This window comes from Falco biarmicus, chromosome 8, assembly GCF_023638135.1.
Source record: "Falco biarmicus isolate bFalBia1 chromosome 8, bFalBia1.pri, whole genome shotgun sequence".
In the NCBI taxonomy this organism is placed as follows: domain Eukaryota; kingdom Metazoa; phylum Chordata; class Aves; order Falconiformes; family Falconidae; genus Falco; species Falco biarmicus.
Genome location: NC_079295.1, coordinates 57,009,781 through 57,029,154, shown reverse-complemented (window position 1 = coordinate 57,029,154; position 19,374 = coordinate 57,009,781). Strand labels below are relative to the sequence as shown.

The window sequence follows — 19,374 nt, the reverse complement described above, 5'->3', positions numbered from 1 at the left end:
TTCTGAAAGTTTATTAGTCTGAATTAAAGAAGAAGGAAAACACCCAACCCCAAAACCTGTGATGACATTGACTCTGTCCGGGAGCCTCTTCTCTTCTCTGTAGTGTGTGCTGAATTCTAAAGCTGAAGTGATATTTGCTATAACACATACCCACACCCCAAGCTCGCCTCCCTCATGCGGCCAGTGTGCATTAAGGCATTCAGCTTTGCACTCAACCTTGTTGTTTTGTTCTGCAACTCTTTTTGCACAAAACTTGTAACTTTGTTGTAAAACTACTATTTGACATTTTAACACCGCTGTCTAAGAAAAGATATTTTGGCTTCATTTTAGCCACGGATATTGCCCCAGTATTCTGCAAAAGAATCTTAATGGGGGCTCTGAAAACCATTTAGTAAATTGTCTACAGGTAAAGCTTTCCGAGAGGACAACAGCTGTCCTGTGCTGCCACTGTCTTGGAAGAAAATCACAGTACGGCACCTTTCCTAAGGGCTATATGCATCTACTTCCAGAACAGGAATAGAAGTGGAGTTTGATTGGATTAATTTTTCTGGTCAGGTTTTGGGGGATTTTTTTTGTTTTTCTGTTTCACAGATTAGCCAAATATTTAATTTTAATGTAAGACCAAACCACAGAAGTTGAAATAAAACTGGCTGAACATAACCCAAAGGACTTTCCCCACCCGGGTTTTTAGCTTTTCAATTAGATGAAATGCATATATATTTTTTTTTTTAAAGGAGGAAACAAACCTTTTGTGTTTGAGAAATATTTTTTCAAAACCACTAAAAGTTTTGTGTTTTTTTTTTTTTTTTTAGCAACTTTCAACCACTTCTAGTGTCTACAGGTATTTTGCTGGGATTTCTTTTGCAGGGGACTTCTTTCTCAGGTGTTTCATCCAACAGCTTTCAGCATTACAGATTTCTGTAGGCCTCCTGTTGTGTCCATTCAAGGTTATGCAGTTATAAGAGGATGGGGTTTTTAAGCTCTATTACTTAAATAATATTAGTGCAGAGAGCTGATGAAGCAATCTCCTGCCTCCTCGCTGTCATTACATGTCTTGTAAATGGTGAGCATTTGTAACCCTTTATTCCATACGTGAATTTCAGCTATCAAAAGAAAGAAATTAAACTAAAAACTTCAAATATAACAATTACAAACAAGATGCAAAATGTTTTAGATACAATTTGTACAGGTGGGGAGGGGGATAGAAAATAGCGATGGTCACTTGAAGTCTTGAGAGACATGAACTCCTACAGTAGCTGTAAAATTCCTTTTCAGAGAAAAAGGGAGAAATGAAAAAATCATTCCTTCAAGCCCAGTGGAGCTTTTTCCTACATGAAATTTCAGCAGATTCTGAGCATCAAGTGCACAGACAGCAAATGATTATTTTATAGGTTTACTCATTAAATGACGTGTATTTCCACAGCTTGTCAGAGCAATTAGAGTAACAGATAAGATGGCTGAAGACCCCTTGATGTTAAAACAAAAGGTTGGCATGATGCTCAGAGAGCAACTTCGGAGTGTGTCCTGAGGGACTCTCTTCAGGAGTGTACATGGATGCTCAGGATTGCAGTGGTGGGGCAGGGCTTCCTGGGGATAATGGGGTCACGGGAACATGCACTTCTTAGTTACGACTTTAGGTCAGCCTGAACTTAGGCACAATAATGGCTCAACATTACTGCGCAAAGTGATGGTGTCCAGCCTCTCATACGTGTCATGGGAGCTGGGGCAGCAGGGTAGAGAAAGAATCATAGAATCATTTAGGTTGGAAAGACATTTAAGATCATCAAGTCCAACTGTTAACCCTGGACTGCCAAGTCCATCACTAAACCAGGTCCCTAAGCACCGCATCTACCTGTTCTTTAAGCACCTCCAGGAATGGTGGTTCCACCACCTCCCTGGACAGCCTGTTTCAATGCTTCACCACCCTTTCAGGGAAGAAATTTTTCCTAATATCCAATCTAAACCTCCCCTGGCATAACTTGAGACTATTCCCTCTTGTTCTGTTGCTTGTTACTTAGGAGAAGAGACCAATCCCCACATGCCTACAGCCTCCTCTCAGACAGCTGTAGAGAGCAATAAGGTCCCCCCTGACTTTTCCTCTCCAGACTGAAGAACCCCAGTTCCCTCAGCCTCTGCTGATAAGATTTGTTCTCCAGACCCTTCCCCAGCTCCACTGCCCTTCTCTGGACATGCTCCAGCACCTCTATGTCCCTTTTGAAACAAAGAGCCCAAACCCCAACACAGTGTTCGAGGTGCAGCCTCACCAGTGCAGAGCACAGGGGGATGGTCACTGCCCTGGCCCTGCTGGCCACAGTTTCTGACACAAGCCAGGGTGCTGTTTGCCTTCTTGGGCAAATTTGCATTGCCTGATGGGTCTGGCACACCCTGTTTGAGGACAAATACAGTAAAATCTTTATTTGCTTTAGAAGACTTGCTCTCTGCATTTGTATTTCATTTCTGCCTGCTCATTTTCAGGCACTGTTCTATTTATATCCACATCTTTTGGGAAGCAGAAAATTGCTTTACTTGGACCTTTCAATCATGATCTTTTCCATATGGGTTGATCTTTGCAATTTTCCAAGTGCAGGTAACTCCTCCCGCAACAGCCAGAGCCGTCTGATGGCGTTGGGTTGTAAGGAGAAATCTGGTGGTCTGCTGCAAACAGTGGCCAAGCTCAGGCTTCAGTAGTCTCTCTTCTTGTCCTCTGGAAAAACAGATTGGCACACTGAATTTATTATATGGGCTGTTCATAATGAATCCCATGCTCACAGATTGCCGGGCTAGCGCAGAACAGAAATTTCTAAACCGTGATCTAAGAATTAGCACTATTTATTTGTATGCTGTAGCAGCCTCAGCCCGGGGCTAAATTCAAGGTCCCGCTGTGATAAGGGCCAGGCAAACACTCTGTCAGCCTGATTTGCCCCAAAGATCTGCAGCTGAAGGGGAGAAGATGGAGCCAGGGCTGGAGGAAGGCTTGCTGGTGGTCTTGAGAGCACTTGCTGGAGTTCCTCAAAGCTGATTGATCACTCGGTGCTGGCAGGCCTCCTCCTTTCCAGCTGGTAAATGTCATTAAAAGACAGCTATAAATACATTAAATACTTTCCTAATATTACTTTTCCATGTGATCCGCTGCTGCTGTTGCCACAGGGAAGCTGATCAAGAATGTGAGAGGAGGTGATCTCGGTGGCTGCGGGGGTGGGGTGGGGGCTGCGCAGCCCAGCCTCTCCGTTAGGACGTGATCCGCACAGCGCAATAACCTGCGAAGGCAGAGGAGAATCAGCGAAGGAACATTTGTCTGTTGGTTACTACTCATTGATTACTTAAGACAAAAAAGCTTGGCTCTGGGTCTTTGCTCAGCAAATTATGTCATTCTTGTCCACAAAAGGGAGAGCTTACAGTACGGTTTCTAAATTAAAGCTGGTGTTTCAAAATTAAAAGCAGACAGGGCAGATGTGCCTAGGAGAAATTTATATCCATATCTTTTGGGAATCGGTTAATCGCTCTGCCAGGACTTCAAATCAGCCTTTCCTGTGTAGGACTCGATTGCACCACACCTATACAAGCCACATTGAATAATGTGGAATTAAAATGTTACCAGATATTTCCTTAACTTTGCCATGTGAAAAATGAGGGCAAATGTTGATGAAACCCAGAAATTCCAGGGCTCCAACAACATGATTTAATATTACTCAAGATGATTTTACAAAGAGAGAAGGAGTTCAGAGTCCAAGTGATCATCTCTAGCTTAATAGGCAGACATGTAAGATACTAAAAGATTGATTAGAAACATCTGAAACTGGAACATATAGTATTACTGATAATTCCTGCACAGATATTGCAAGACAGACACATTTATTTTGGATCTCAGGTACATTATAGTGATGCTATATTGTTTTAGAGTAAAACTTGGCCAGAGCAGGTCAAAGAAAAGTCATTCTTCTTCTCTCTTACTCCAAAACAGACATTTTATGGAAGATGTTAAAAATGAGAATCTGCTATCAATTTGCAGAGTTCAGAATGGACTCATTTGCTGTTTCAGTTATATTTTTCCCATATTTTCCCCTTCAAGAATACCCTAATGAAATTCAGGGTTCATTAGTGAATTGGGATATAAGCATGATAAAAATATTAATAAAAAAAATCTGAAGCATTTTCTAAAATAGGATTTTTTTTAATAAGGTCAAATATATTTGGAAAATGTTTCACTTACTATAAATGATGTTATATTCTAAGAAAAAGCTAATTTTCTCAAAATTTTACTAAGACCATTGCCTGGAAATGTGTTATATATTGATATATAAGTATATAAATGAGCATACAGTAAACAATATGTACATATGCATTTGTTGACTTCTGATGTTAAACTCCTTGTCCGTTGACCCTGATCACTTGGTCACTGGGGCCAGCTGCCAGTGTTCAAGGGGGGAGCGCGGTTTTATACCAGCCGCTGGAGTGCATTGGCAGAGGGGAAAGTGATTTATCTGTGATAAATGCCCCCTCTATCACAGATCTGTGCCTTCAGGCCCTTCAACTCCTCCTTGCTGTAGGTGACTGCTGGCTGGAAACGGTGCGGGGTCTGGAGTACCTCTTTAGTAGCCTTCATTACAGACCCCAGCACGTCTGATTTGCATCCTCAGCAAAGGATGAGGCTTTGCCCCTCTTTTTGAGCATGTCCTGCATATACATTTTACGTGAGATGGAAACACATCCTTCAGAAACGTTTCAATTTTAGGAAGTATTTTAAATAATTTTTTAAAAAATATATTTTTACAATTGACTGTTTTTGAAATCCCTCCTTAAAAGTTGTGGGGTCTTAGCTTTCTGTCAGAGTACAAATGACAAAGAAAAACACTAATGCATTTTAAACACACCTGAAAGACAGCATAAAGTAGCTTCTTTATACAGCAAAGATATCACAGCTTTGAGGGCAGTTAGCCTGGATCCTTTCTGGGAATCTCTTTTTTTCAATAATATAAAGTTTGATGAAGTTTCTAGCCCTGCTGTTTCATGAGAATTTGAATTGTAAATCTGTCCCTGCTTCAGGAGTCAGACTAAATAATCCAGCCGTGGGCCCCTGGCCAGTGTGAATGCTGGGAGGGGAAATGTTGCTGTTAGAGGATGAAAAAAAGGAACGATTTCTCCTGTGGGTTTTTTTTTTGTTGGTATTATTTTTATTTTATTTTTAAATAGCAGCTGTGTGAATCTGCTGATGGGTTTGGAAAGTTGGAAGTGGCCCTTGGGGAACAGGTTTTGAGGGCAGCCTGCAGGTGGAGGGGGGTGGGGGGGCTGCGGAGCCATGTGCGTTCCCTGCACCCAAAATCACAGCCTGCCGTGTGGGTGCCATGCTGCTACATGTGCTGTGCCTCTGTCACTGCCATCCCTATATATGCACTGAGACCTTCAGCACACACCCCTGTGTGCCACATAGCAAGCGGCTGGCATTGAGCTGCCTGTGCGTGGATACAGCTTCTGGCAGTGCGTGGTGCCCCAGATGTGGCTTTTCTTGGCAGGGAGTGGTCTGGCCCTGCTCCTTTTTTTTTCTGGGGTGTACAGCTCCCCATAAGCAGCCCAAGCTGTACAGGAGCCCCTGCCATCTTCTCCAGGGCTTTGAAAGCACAGGGTCCTGGACCGTGCTGGTGGTGGTGTGTGTTTGGGGCAGAGGCACCAGCCCAGCACAGTTTGTGCTCTTTGAGATGTTGCCCACCAGCAGGTCCGGTGTAAGAAGTGTCCCTTGCTATAGGTGTCAGGGTGCTGCAGGTAGTGTCACTGGGCAGGACAGGGGACTAGGGGGCTCTCTGCTCACTGTGGCTCCAGTGGAGACAGCGTGCGAATGGGCTTATGGTATGGATCACAAGCAGCCTGATCCTGCTGGCGTATGGATCTGCATTTCCCTGGTAACATAGGGAGGTCCATAGTGGTGAAGATGCCCCAAAATCCAGGAGCTAAGAAGCCCTTCAATCCCAGGATGCAACACATCCTCCGTAGGATCAATCTGCTGATGTTGCTGAGGTATGTCCATAGAGCTGCAGCTGTTTTTGTTTGGTTTTGGTTTGCTTTTAAGGGCTTTTCATCACCAGGAGAACTGTCAGTAGGGCTGCTGTGAACACAGGAGAAGTGCAGTCACCCAGCTCTACAGCGTGAGCACTGAGTGCTCGTGCTGGCAGCAAGACAGGCTTCAGAAGCCACAGCATGCAAACCCTGGGGCACTGCGCCTCCTGTTTCATCCTTCAGTCTAGGAGAGTAGAAACGTCCAACTGAAGTCTGACGGGAAGAATGCACATGCCCTTTGAGCGGGCAACGAAACCCTGCCAAGCCTTGCAGACTTGAGAGGATGCGGGTACAATACAGACAGCGGAGGGGAAAAAAAAAACCCAACCTTCCCAAGGCTCAGTGCGTCTGGAGCACGCGAAGCTGAGGACAAAATGAAACTATCGGGCAGTTTATGTGCTGGTGAGCGTGATGTCGCAAGTTACCCTGTGGCCCCTCTGCTCCTCCAGCAGCACAGGGTGCTGTGTGGGCCAGGCTGGTTGAGGGTACCCAGGGCAGAGCCAATGTCCTGCCTGAGGATGCTGTGCCAGCCTGCTCTCAACCTCCACCCTCCAGGAAGGCCAGGTGCCACAAAGTGGTGGGTCACAGCCCGCTCTCTCATTACCTGGGAGACCTGAGGCAGGACATAAATCAAAGCAGCCCTGAGGGAGCCCTAACTTAAACTAGGGCTGTGCCTTGTAAGGGCCAAGATGTAGGGAGTTTATAGGCAGTCCAGAGTTTTGTGATCATGCCCTCCATCTCCCAGGGGTTGTCTCCTGAAAGTAGAATTTGGACAGCACAAGGATGATTTCAGACAAGAAAGATTTTGCCAAACTCATAGGGACCCTACTGTTTTCCTAGTCATGTTAGCTGTTTTCTGATAACAATATTATTTGCTGTTGGTCTTATGGGAGTGCCACCGACATCATTAATCAAAACCCCATGCTGCTTACCAGTACCGAAGTATCCGTACTACATCATCAATCATAAATGCAGCGAAGGGTGCACTCTGGGTATCTAAAGAGAGCAGGCGGTAGCATGGTGGGGTGAGGGGAGGGAAAAGGAAAGAGCCTTAATTATCCAGTGGTCTTTGGTCCATCGCTTACATTGGAAGCATCTCTACAGCTCTATTTTGGTTGTATCTCCCTTTTAAATCCTTGTAAACAGCAGTTAAGGTAGAAAGCTTCATTCCGCCGCACAGGGTACCCCACTGCTTCTCGAGCTATTATTTTAATAAGGCCTATTTTACAATTAAGGCACCATGGGCTTTAAATTACATATAAAATAAAATGTGGAAATTGAAGCATTAAGCGCGTGGCTGCCGTTGGAGGCTCGGCAGCCTCGCATTAAGCAGCTGCCTGTTCTTAAACAGAGTAACAGAAGGTAGAGGGTTTGTGCTACGGAAGGAGACGAACAATAACAGCCCCTTGCCTCTGGGGCAGGCGCTGCCATGGGATCTGCTCAGGGCTGTGCTGCCCCCCGGGCTGGGTGGGGTGACCGCAGCAGTGGGCACTGGCTGGGGACCCCGAGGAGGTGGCTCTTCCCTTCACCCTCCTCCTCCAGCTCTAGGCGAGGTGCCTGGCACAGCCTCGTAAAGCCCGGCAGTTTCAGTTACGCTTGTTGCCATTGCTGCGGTCCGCTGTGATATGAGGAGCAACTCTCGCTCCAGATGGTTGTAAAGGTTAACGAGGAATTTATGCAGAGCTATATACAAATCAGACTGAATCTTCTGGCTGGGAACAACGAGCCGCCGACATAAATTCAGTTTTCTGAACATATGTAGCTTGGTCACTAAGGGAAACTGGAGAATGGCAAGCTACTCTGCAGAACGTCACCTCTCGCTGCTGCAGCAGCAGGGAGGGGACAGCACTGCCCACGGCACAGGAGGGGTCCTGGGGTTTTGGGGCTGCTGCGAAACAGTCACTTCACCTGGAGCCCCAGAACTCAGCCTCAGGTGTGAGATGCTCAGGGGCCAGGGGACATGGGGCTTGTGTTCCCAGAACCAAAGGAGAGGTTGGTGTTTCATGCATATCCCTCCACGTGGCACTGCTCTTGTATCAAAGCAGTCCAAAGGAGCCGCTTTCCTCGGGGCAGGATGCGGCCCTTGCATGAAGGGGGAAGGAACCGGGTCTTTGGTTCAAAGCATGAGCTACAGCCTTTCACCCCCTCACTGGTAAAAGGCTCTGGCATCTCCTCTGAGGGAAAGGGAATGATGGAGCCGCTTTCTCTTCCTGTGCATGCACGTAGGCATTAGAAAGGTAACAGCTGGTTGCGCAAAGATAAAATTGTAGAACTTAAAGAATTTACATTTCCAGTGAGCACCTGGGAAGTGCTGTATTAATGTTCAGATTCGTTGCAAGTGGGCACAACCCTTCATAGTGATACTCCCTGCCAGTCCCTACAAACTGTGCCTGCCTCTCTGTATCCATGGTGCACAGATGTCCCTGTGCCACCTTGGTAAGGTGGTCCAGGTCCCACACTTCTCCTCTGGCTGTTTTCACCTTCTCTTCACTTAAGTGCATGAGCTTGGGGCATTTGTCTTCTACCCTGCTCTGCCAAAAGCTCTCTTGCTCCTTTCAGAAACAATGGTCACGATGGCATGGGACTTATGTTTTCAGTTATTTGTCTATTTTTTTACGTTATAAACAGATCAAAGCCGAATGCAGCAGAGGCAGCTAAAGGGATTCCCTGTTGGCTTGTTGCATTCAGGAGCTGATGAGTTCCTCTGACGAGCTGGTTGTGCTGGGGACAGGGAAGCCAGCTGGAATTTAACCTCAGGATTGCATCTCCTCTGCAAGAGCAGGGGAAGGAGAGAGGAGGCTCCTGCTTTGTCTCCTTAGGATTAACCCGGGTCACAAGGATGTTGGCAAACAGTCTCCCCACTGAAAAAGAAATGTATATGTTGATATGATATGCAATAGGAGATAAAGAGTAATGTTTTTTTTGGTGAATGTTTCTCAAATCTAGTAGAGTATAATTTTTAATTTTTCTGGGCATCTTAACTCTGGGTCTCAAGTGCTTTATTGAATTAATCTCTTTGCTTACTTAGGCTTAAGGATCTTCTATTTGCAGTTCTCCCCCTTGCCTTGCATGCAGCAGAATGGGGCTGTCAGGACTTTCTTGTGTGTGTCTTTCGGGGGGCACAGGGTGTTATTGACTTGCTGCTGGCTGGGCCTGCAGGAGAGACTGAAATGCGAATAGTTGCTGCTCTGTGCCAGTGAGATGATGGCTGGTGGCTTTACTTATAACACAGAAGCAATGAAAATGTTCAGCGCAAGATTGCCTTCCTGATCTGTATAACCTCGTGCAATAATGTGTACAAGCAGAAATACTCTGAGCCTGTTTTCAAGCCCGTGTTCCCAATACCCTGCCCTGCTTCACTCATCTGTGGGTGGGCTTTATCAAGCCCTCTGCAGTTCCCTGCCAGTCTCCCTGTGTGGCTTTTCCTCCTGCCGTACAGTCCTACCTGCAGACACCTTGGCATCGGGCATCCCTGAAGTCTGTGGGCATAGATGGCACTGACACGATTATAGATCCAGCGCTGACCATGAGCACAGGAAATAATTTCAATCCCTGTGTCTAACAGTGGGAAAAGCCTCCCACGACCACACAAGCTGCTTCTTATTGTACAATGCTCTGGGCCACAAACCAGATTCATAAAGAGCCCAGCTCCACCCTGTCTGGGCTCACAAGGCTTTTTTGGCAGCATCTCTGTCATTTGAAGATGGGCTAGGGGCATCCTGGAGAAGACTCCCCGCTCTCAAAGAGGCACCTCCAGTGGGAGTCTCTTCCCGAGGAGTTGATGGCTGACCAGAGGTAGCTCTGCTCCAGCTTTCTCTGCCGCTTTTCCTCTTTTGCATCTGAAGGAAACAGCAGATTCCAGAAAATACCCGACAGCCCTGGCTCCTTCCCCCTGCAGCAGTAAGCCCAGGCAGATTTTCACTGGCTAGCATTTCCAACCATACTCCAGTTTACCAGGCTTGAGGCTTGTCAACCCAAACAAGACTGAGGCTTTCCTTCTGCAATATTAAAAAAGCAAAAAAAGAGTCATAAATCCTCCTGGCCCTGCTGGCTCACACCACTAAGCTATTCCATGCCAGTCCTATTGTTAAACTGTAAGCATCAGTTTCAATACTGTAATAAAATACTGCATTTGAAATTTTACAGTTCCCCATTAACCTCCTTTCTCCCTCTCTCCCCCACCTATTACATCATCCCTCTCTCTTATCCAGCCTGACATTGCTCTGACATAAAACTTGAAACTTCCCCACCTTTCACTTTTCCATTCTTCCCCTCTTTTTCAGAGCCTTTAGCTGTCACTTGTGCAATAGAACAGCTGAGCCAAAGCAATAAAGTGCTGCATACCGTCCCCGAACAGCCTGAGCAATTTTTGAAGACATCCATGCCAAATACCACTGCTTCCCACACTCGTGCGCACACCCCATCTCGTCCTCAGCCTTGCTTCTACCCAGTACATTTACTTGAAAACTGGATTTTTCTCTCTGTGCATGCACCAGCAGCCTGAAAACAACCCTGCTTTTACAACTTCTCCTGCCAGGGCAGTGCTTTGTTCTTCTTTCTGTTTAGTTGTTCCTTTCTGCATGAACTGCCAGGCTTTTACTTAACAATAGGCACCAGGCTTTTTATTCCCAGGAACACCCTGTTTGAGGATGCCTTGTGGTCCCCCAGGACCTGGGCAAATGGCAGCTTCATCATGTACCATCCAAGTCCATCACCATGTGGTGCGCCAGTTCTCTCCATCCTGCAGTCTTCTTCCTCCACACAAAGGTAACCTCCCTGAAACCAGTGAAGCCCCCATAGCAGAGGAGCTAGGCCAGTATCTGATGGCTGTGATCTTCGTGAATTACCTTGTTTCACATGTTCTCTCCTCCTCGCTCCTCTAATTTGTCTAATATGAGCCTGATGTAAGGGTGGGCAGGGGGTAGCACTGCCGCACTGAGCCAGGAGAAGACGTTTCCAGTCCCAGCATGATCCAGTTGGTCAAATTGAGTGGAAATGTTGTCGTTGACTTTGCTGGTCTTTGTGCGATGAGTCTCCTTTGCGGTTACGTCAGCTGAGAAATCTGGGGGCAGTAATAGAAGTGGTCTGTGAAGAACAGAAAGTGATTCTGGTTGAATGATGGTCGAGTGTGTTTTTATGTCCAAAGAACCGTGGGGATGTTCACTGCTGGGAGCTAACGATGCTGCGGGGTGGCCCACCCGCGTGGACCAGTGCCATCCTTTTTTTGACAGACACGAGACCTGGGGCAGGATGGGGAGCAGTTTGCCTTGGGTGCAGGGGTGTGTGATGGGGTGAGAGTGCCCGTGCCGAGGGTGCTGCGCCACTGCGAGCTGCCGCCAGCCTCTGGCCCTTCTCAGACAGCCTGGCTGCCAGTGCTCTGTATAGAAAAAGCTCAAAGCCCAAACCTAACCTTAGAGGATGCTCTGACACTGACAACAATGAAGAGTTTGTGAAAATGCTGAAATGAGTCTTCTTCTATTTTGGGGGGTAGTTGTGGGTTTTTTGGTTTTTTTTTTTTGGGGGGGGGGGGGTGGTGGTTTGGTTGTGGGTTTCTTTTTTTTCTTTTTAACTTTACCTCCTCTGGTTGGTTTTCTTATACATTTGGTGTCAAATAAGAAGAAATTTTTAAACGGCTGCTATTTCAGTTTTGTTTGTCCTGCATAATAATGTGATTTTCTGATGGTTTTTCCTGGTGTATGAGCTGGGAATATCGAAGACTGGCTGTATTGTGAGCTCTCCCTGTTCCTGCTTTTTATACACACACACTCTCTCTCTCTCTCTCACTGATCCGCCAGTGATCTTGAGCCTACCTAGACGGACCGCTCTCTCTAGGGATGTGTCTGCTGCATCCGCCTCAGGCTTTTCCTGAAGAGAGACAACTAATTGGGAAAAATTATGTTGCGTTATGTGTGGCGGCTCTGTGATGTGGACTCTGGTCTGAGGCCTCCCAAACTCGCTGCAAGCTTACAACTTGGGAATGCTGTGAGGGCTTGCAAAGTGTGGAGCATCGGGCAGATGTTTGTGCTTTGTGACCTGAGGTGGAGGATTTTCTGCTTCACAATTAATTAATGAATGAGCCCCGTACGTGGACTGAACTGTTAACATTAGGTCTGACAGCGGACATCCAGGCTTTTCAAATGCTCTAATTGATAAGTTTACTTTTAGAGGCTCAAGGGTCTTATTTACCTTTCAGAGTTTCAGTCTACACGCTGTTTTTATTTTGGGTGGAAAAAAGTGCTTTGACATATAGGTTGAACTCGGCTACCTGCATGCCTGTGTTTAGCTTGCTTTCCTTCCAACCTCCCCAAGGGTGCAGAAGAGAGAGGGGGAGAAGATGAAGGAGGCAGTGACTATCAAATTAATTACAGATGCTGGGTTAACTGCAAAAAATAGCAGAGAAGGAGGAAGCAGGGGAATAAAGTCTGACCTCATCTACGCTTTTCTCTAAAAGAAATAAGCAGGTAGACTGTCACAGAGAGGCTGCGAGCGAGACCCCAGCACCGCTCTGCTGGTTTCAGCGGAGAATGCCAAATCACACGATCTGAGATTTAGCCTACAAAGGTTTCATAGGCTATAAATATAATTTAAGACAATGGGGGAAGAACCGTATGTTTGGGAAAGGGCAGAGCTTCCCCCAAACAAACAAATACTGAGATTAATCTAAAAATAGCAAAATAAGTTAGGTGACTCCCCAGTTGCTTTGAATTATGTGGCAGGGTGATATTTGTCCTCACATGGAGCTTGTCCCACGTCTCTGACCGGTTGTGACTGAGCAAGGGGACATTGCTGTATTTGTTTTCTTTCTGTTGATTTCAACCAGATTGCCCCCGCTCTGCTTAATGTAGTGCCTGCTGTAGAAGTGGGACGAATATTCAGTCACATTAAAAATAAATCCAGAAATAGCAGCTTATAAATTTGGATTTTTCTCCTATTATTATTTATGGGTGAATCCTGTCAGATGCATAAATGCAATATCTTTGTAGGACGATGCTGGGATTTATATCAAAGGGGTTCTAACATATACTTCATGTACTCAGCTGCAACTATTATAAGCTATTTCATGTACAGCTAGAGACAAATGATCTCTCCCATGTTTGTCTTAACTTAAAATGCAGTTGGGTTGCCTGAATTCACTTCCATAGCTCCTGCGTGGGGGAGGGGGGCAGGAGATTTATGCCCCTTTAATATAATCAATTCTAAGCATATCTTTAGTCAAATTATTTAGAAATCTATGCATCGAGAAACACCTCTATTAATTTTCAGATACACCGTTTTATGCATTTTTTATGTGCATTAAAAAAAGGATTAAATTTTTAAAAGTAAAAACCCTTACTCTGTTAAGAAAGCAAATTCTAACAAGAACATTTTGAAATAAAATCCCAGAAGGCAACAATCCCTCCAACAATTAAACTGGGAGAAGGTCCCCTGAGGGCAGACCAACAAAATTTAGTAAAAATAATTGCCGTGCTGGGTCCTTGCTCTATTTTAGCTGAGTATAAGCAGACACACAAAAAATAACCTACTGAGAGCAAGAACATTCCTACATGAAACAGGCTAACAACAGAGCCATGTAACTACCTGGCCACACCACTCGGCTTTTGCTGGCACGGAACACAGATTTTTATACTTCAGCCAATATAAAATAACAATCAGGCTATTTACAAGGCTCTGCCAAATATTAACCTTATATCCAATTCTCTTCAAACCTTTCAAAGTCTCTAATGTGAACCATGCAAGTTCCTCATTACTTGATAATATTCTGTAACTACAATGTTATGGGCTAGTTATATTTTTTAAAAGATGGTGTGTTTATGCAAAGATAATGATGCGGTGCGTTTTATGCTGAAAAACTCAACAATTAATTAATTTATAATCCCCCTTACTCTTCACCCCCCTTCCTCAAAAAAGAGTAAAATAAAAGATTAATTTGCTGAAGAAAACAGGTTCATGTTTGCCCTTAAGACAGGGGACAAAATTACTTTAGCATGTGTACTGTGGTTAAAACAAGTTAGATGCATGCACGTTCACAACCAGGTGAGAGCTGTTGTAAAAGGGAGTTGAGAATGAAGAAAGCACAGAGCCGGCTATTAAAAACTGAAGGTTACCTCCAAAAAGCAACATCGGGTGTGCAAGGAGCTGTCAGGGTTACTAATTGTGAGAGAAAGGCTTTGCGTCTGGTGGTGGGTAGCACTGTGTGGGAAAGGGGGCACTAGCAGAAGGGTGGTGGGAGGGAGGAGGAGGCACGGAGGGACCCTTTAGACCCCTCTTCCGTGTCAGATGCACACCTTTGGATTTAAAAAAAAATATTTGCTGCCTTGCCAAATTTTCTATTGTGGTCCCTTGGAGCTCTTTAATTATTTAAAGTGACTGTCTGCGGGTAGAGAAGGGTGAGCAGGGCAATGGGAGGCACTTGCCCATAGCCGGCCAGCCGGCCACATGCTGCCCCAGCAGCCGAGACGCCGGTGCTGGAGCCACGCAGGTGCCCAGGCAGCCACCCTGGGCCACCGCGGCTGCCCACGGGCTGGCATTGTGCCCTCCCGGCACTGTCTGAAATGGGGACCTGTCACCTGCGGAGGAAGCGCTTCTTCCCACAGCTCGGTGAGATCTTCCTAATCGGGCTCCTCTTTTCTCTCTAAACATCTGTGAATATCATTTTGGAAATAGGTTGTATCGAATATTGGGTTTCTTATTTTAAAGGGAGCCTTTAAGTCTATTTTTTTAGACACATTTTTACCAGCAGTACTTTTAACAATAGGTTACCAGATCCATCACACAATCTGACTAAAAGCCCATATTTATTTCCCTAATTTTATAAACATTTAATAGGTCCTTATTAAACACATCAGCCAGCATGATTTAATAACACAATCAGTCTAGAAGTTCAAGAAAATTGAAAACAGGATTTGAATGTAATACAGCCACAATTACCGGAGATTATAGGCAATCATTTCCATATGTCTGCAATGGGGAGCTGCTAATCTCTGTTTGCGTGGAGGTGATTTCCTCTGGAACACTTCCCAGCCTTCAACAGCGCTAGTGCTGAACAAATTAGATTTGAAAGTCCCCAATTTTATGACTAAGGTAATATACTCTGTGTATTTAGAGAAACACTGATTTCCTATTTTAACTGGCTTCCAAATGCTGGACAGAGACCTCAGCTTCATTTAGTTTGGCTCTGCTAGGTATATGGTAAAATATATATATTTTTTTAAAAAAGGGTCAGCACGTGTATTTTTGGGTGTCTCGGAGATACACCACAAGTTCCCTCCATCCATAGGAGGGAAAGAGTTAGCATCACGATCCAGTGACATCACGGCTGAGGAATGCGCAGCAATTAGCCCTGCAGTACTGCAGGCAGCCTACGGCCAGGGGACCAGCAGCTCCCTCCTGCTAAACTTTAGGAGTCCTAACACCTTATTCCCTGACCTACCGCTTATGAGATCCTGAATAGCGTCACTTGTGTTTTGTGGGAATTCATCTGGTAAACTAGGCTTTTTGTGCGTGGCCTTGGCTCAGCTTTGGCAGTTACTGTTGAGAATAGGACTGCTGTTGGGAAAGATTTCCTGTGCGGAGCGGCCAGGAGCTGGGCTGGTTTCAGTGGGAGCCAGTGACTGGTGGAGATGGGAGAGCTGGGGGGAGCTTCACAGCTGCCAACGTGCCAGCCCCTTTGGGCGATGTCAGGGGGCCGCCTGGCCTGATGGCATCAGAGGCATTTTTAGAATTTATTTTGTCACATGATTCACATTTATGAAATGTTTATGGCAGCTGCATGGTAAAGAACCCAAATAAGAAAGTCAGAAAGGAAATCTGTGCCAGCCAGTAATGGGAGAAAAGCGAAGGGACGAGTAGATTCCCTGTGTGCACGCACACGTTTGCAAATGGCATCACTCATTGCACCTCCCTGTTGCTGCTCCACGGTGTTGTGAGCACTTTGAACAAGCCTCAAAAGGGAGAGATCAGCTCTGCTGGGGAGGGAAGGAAGGGTGCGCAGACAGCTGAATGTCTAGAGCCCGTATCTATTGAGTGTTTGTATTTGCAAAGCTCGTAGCATCCTTGTATCATTACAAAAAGCTTTTCTTCACGGGATTTGGCCCTGCAGACTGAGGTTGTCCCTCTGCTATTTCATTAAATCAGAAAGCTGATACTTGTGTGCCAGACTAGGAAATGATAAAGCAGATGCCTCCACTGGAAAAGCTTGTTTGTGGCTAGATGATCTCCTTCCTCAGCTGAAGGAGGGAAAAGTGGCCCTTAACAGTCCTAAGTCAGGACTTCAGCCCATACTTAAATCTTATCACTGTTCTGGAAAGGACTTAAGCACATACCTGATTTAAAACTTGTGCTTAAATCACATTGGCTTCAATTCATTCAAGGTGCAGAACAACACACGATGTCTGGACACTGACTTTGCTAAATATGACACATGGTTTTTCAGTTGAGGGCATGATTAAGGACTTCCCTGAATCAGAGCCCTAATCTGAAATTTAGGTTTCTATTTTGCTGACTTGGGCCTTAGCAAAAGTTAGTACACGTGGACTGAAAATCTGAAAAAGTTAAAGGAAGAAGGTCTCTCACACTATTCTTGCTAAAAATACCAATAAACTGAAAAAACCCTGAAAAAAAATCCATGCAGAATAAAGCAATACATAGTATGGAAATACATTATGACTAGGAGTTGGCTTGTGGCAATTGCAAGCAAACTTTTACAGTGACCAGAGCTAGCACTTTCCACCTGCAGTGACACTAGAGAAGCCACGAAAGCGGATTTTGCTACCTGTTGTCCCGATATAACTGCAATGGAAGTTATGAATGCTGAGGTGTCAGGGTGATACATGGCACAAAACCTGCCATAGACCAATCTTGGCCGTAACAACTGACCCAGACTGAAATTCTACATAATGAATTAAACAGGGACAGGATTAAGTAGATAAAGATAGCAAGTCTGTCCTTTTCATTTCCAGCTAGCACAGAACGGATCTGAACATATAACACAGTATTCATTTGCAAAGCTTGCTGCTATGATCCATCCTCAGCTTGGTTAGACCAAAAGGAAAGGAACACATTGGTTCTTGTAATAAAATAAATGTACAATCCCTGCACATTACTGCCTTTGTAGTTGCTTTTACCCTAAAAAAGCCCAGCTCTAGTGCACAGTATATTTTTCATCATAAACTTGCTCGTGTATGCATTCCAGATGGCGTGAAGAAGGGATTCAGGAATTCTAGTGGCAACCGCTAGTATTACGAAAATAAAGGTAGGGCCCGGTTTTATGATGAACCTTGATCTTAAGGAGTTTATAACTAGACTGGCTCCAAGTTATACTTGGAATACATGGATACATTTATTACATCAGTGGATTCCTTCACCCACTTAAAAAAAAACAACCCCAAAAAAACCTGCCTTGGTTTTTTTTGAGTGAAGAGGTTGCTTGCAGTTTTAAGATGTTTCATGGCCTTCATTCCATATATAAAAAAAAGTTGATTAAAAGGAAGTTGGCAAGACAACAACCCCCGGAATATTGTAATCATTCTCAATTTGGAAACAAAACATTCTCCCACATTCCAACTATCTAGGCTGATTAACTTTGCAAAGCATTACGGTGTACAACTATGCTAACTCATTTTGCTATGTATTTTTGATATGAAATACAATCTTTGCCTTAAAAAGGCCCATTAGTAAATATTTGCATCAATACTCAAAAAGATGGCAATTAAGGATGCTAGAGTGGTCTGTTAAGTTCAACTTTTATGGGAAAGGTTTTTTCCTTCTTCTTGTTTTTAAGTCCTTGCCAACAAGAAACATAAGCTCAACCGAAATAGTTTTTAGGAAGAGGGAGGCAATAGGCCCCCATTCAGGAAAGGCTTTCAGCACATGCTTATGTTCCAGTGCTTTCACTGGGGTTTAAGCACATTCTTAATTTATTTGTGAACAGAGTTGGGGTTTTTTATGAGGAAATCTTTACAGTGGACACTTTTTTTTATGATAACGTGTTTGAGGCTACAGCCTCGTAAACTGGAATAAGGGTGGCATGGTGTGAGGCAGGAACCAAACCTGGGAGACAGAACCAGGGACACGGGGCTGGGCTGCTGGAAAACAATGTGGGGACAGAGCATCCATCTGGAGGGAAATCAGGGATAGGAGCAAAGCCCACTGCGGGTGCAGGTCTGCTGTGTTACAGGGCCACTAAAGGTCGTAGTAATTTCTTGTAGTTTTGCCAAAGAAAGTCTGCTGCAGTTGTCTAGACTATGTATAACCCGGAGGGAACTCACCCCACCTGAAGGTCATCACATCACCTTTCTGAGATGCACTTTGGTTACAGCAGGCTGCTTCAGGAGATGCTGTTCTGTTTTTCGTGATGAAGGGGGAGCCCAGGTGATGGCTCCAGCTGGATGAATCCCATCCCAGCTCTCTGACTTCATAGGTCTTCTTTTCTGTTTTCATGAAAAAAGGAATCCATCAAAAATGTTTGTTTACCCCTCCAGCAGTAACTGGAGCAAGGAAAGGAATGGCCTTATTTAGTAAATTATTTTTTTTGTTGAATAATTAAGTGCATTACCTTGAAACAAGCTCCTAACGTACCCATGCTACTGAGCACAAAGGAACTGGAAGTCAGTCTGTCTGTCTGCAATGCTTCCTTGGTTCTGATTTGTCTTCTGGGCTGTGGCTTCAAGATTCAAGCACATCTTGGGGTAAGACATAAGCGAGTGAGCTAAACATGAGGCAGAAGCCTTTGCAGTAAATATCCTGGCTTGGGTTATTTTTTTGCTCTTTGAACTCTAAAAGCAGCTATTTGTCATTTATTTGATATCCCTTGACAATAAACATGATGTCTGTGGAGAAATAGCTACTGATAAGCTATCCAATAAGGTCAAAACATGCAAACAAATGACAGCAACAATAATATAAATGTTAACCACTGCATCCCTCTTTTTTACATAACTGTTTAGGTTGTACACTACTGTATTTTTGTTGGAAGCATGTGGTACTGTTGCTTCTGCAATAATTTGTCTTCATGCACAGCAAACAGAAAGGATTTCAAGCGTTTTATTTCCTTGTCAGCTTCAATAAATGCAAAACACCAAACAATTTACCTAAAAGAGCAAAATATCAGGACCAAATTTTTCAAAGCTTTCCTTTTTGTTTTGTCATTCAGAAAGCAAACTGTAACTGTATAAGCAGACAAAAAAAAAGTTGTTTGTTGGTTTTTTTTCTGCATAACTTATAAGCTCATTTCCTTTGATTCCTGCAAGTGATGTCATGGAGCCCAGCTGTTGTGTTGCTGCGATGATTTCCCTTACTCATGTTTCACCCAGTCATTTCAGGCCCTAA

The 19,374-nt window shown here is 44.7% G+C and overlaps 1 long non-coding RNA gene across 2 annotated transcripts; it reads right to left on the bottom strand.

The window, feature by feature from the left end:
• Nucleotides 1–884: 884 nt before the first annotated feature.
• LOC130154475 (uncharacterized) lies at nucleotides 885–18,765 on the bottom strand. Of its 2 annotated transcripts, none has more exons than XR_008823757.1 (3): nucleotides 18,602–18,765; nucleotides 18,315–18,476; nucleotides 885–3,257 (listed from the first exon to the last, which is right to left on the bottom strand). It is a non-coding gene; the product is annotated as an uncharacterized LOC130154475 (long non-coding RNA). The 2 variants fall into 2 exon arrangements; XR_008823758.1 differs by lacking the exon at nucleotides 885–3,257 and adding an exon at nucleotides 7,328–8,909.
• Nucleotides 18,766–19,374: the final 609 nt, after the last annotated feature.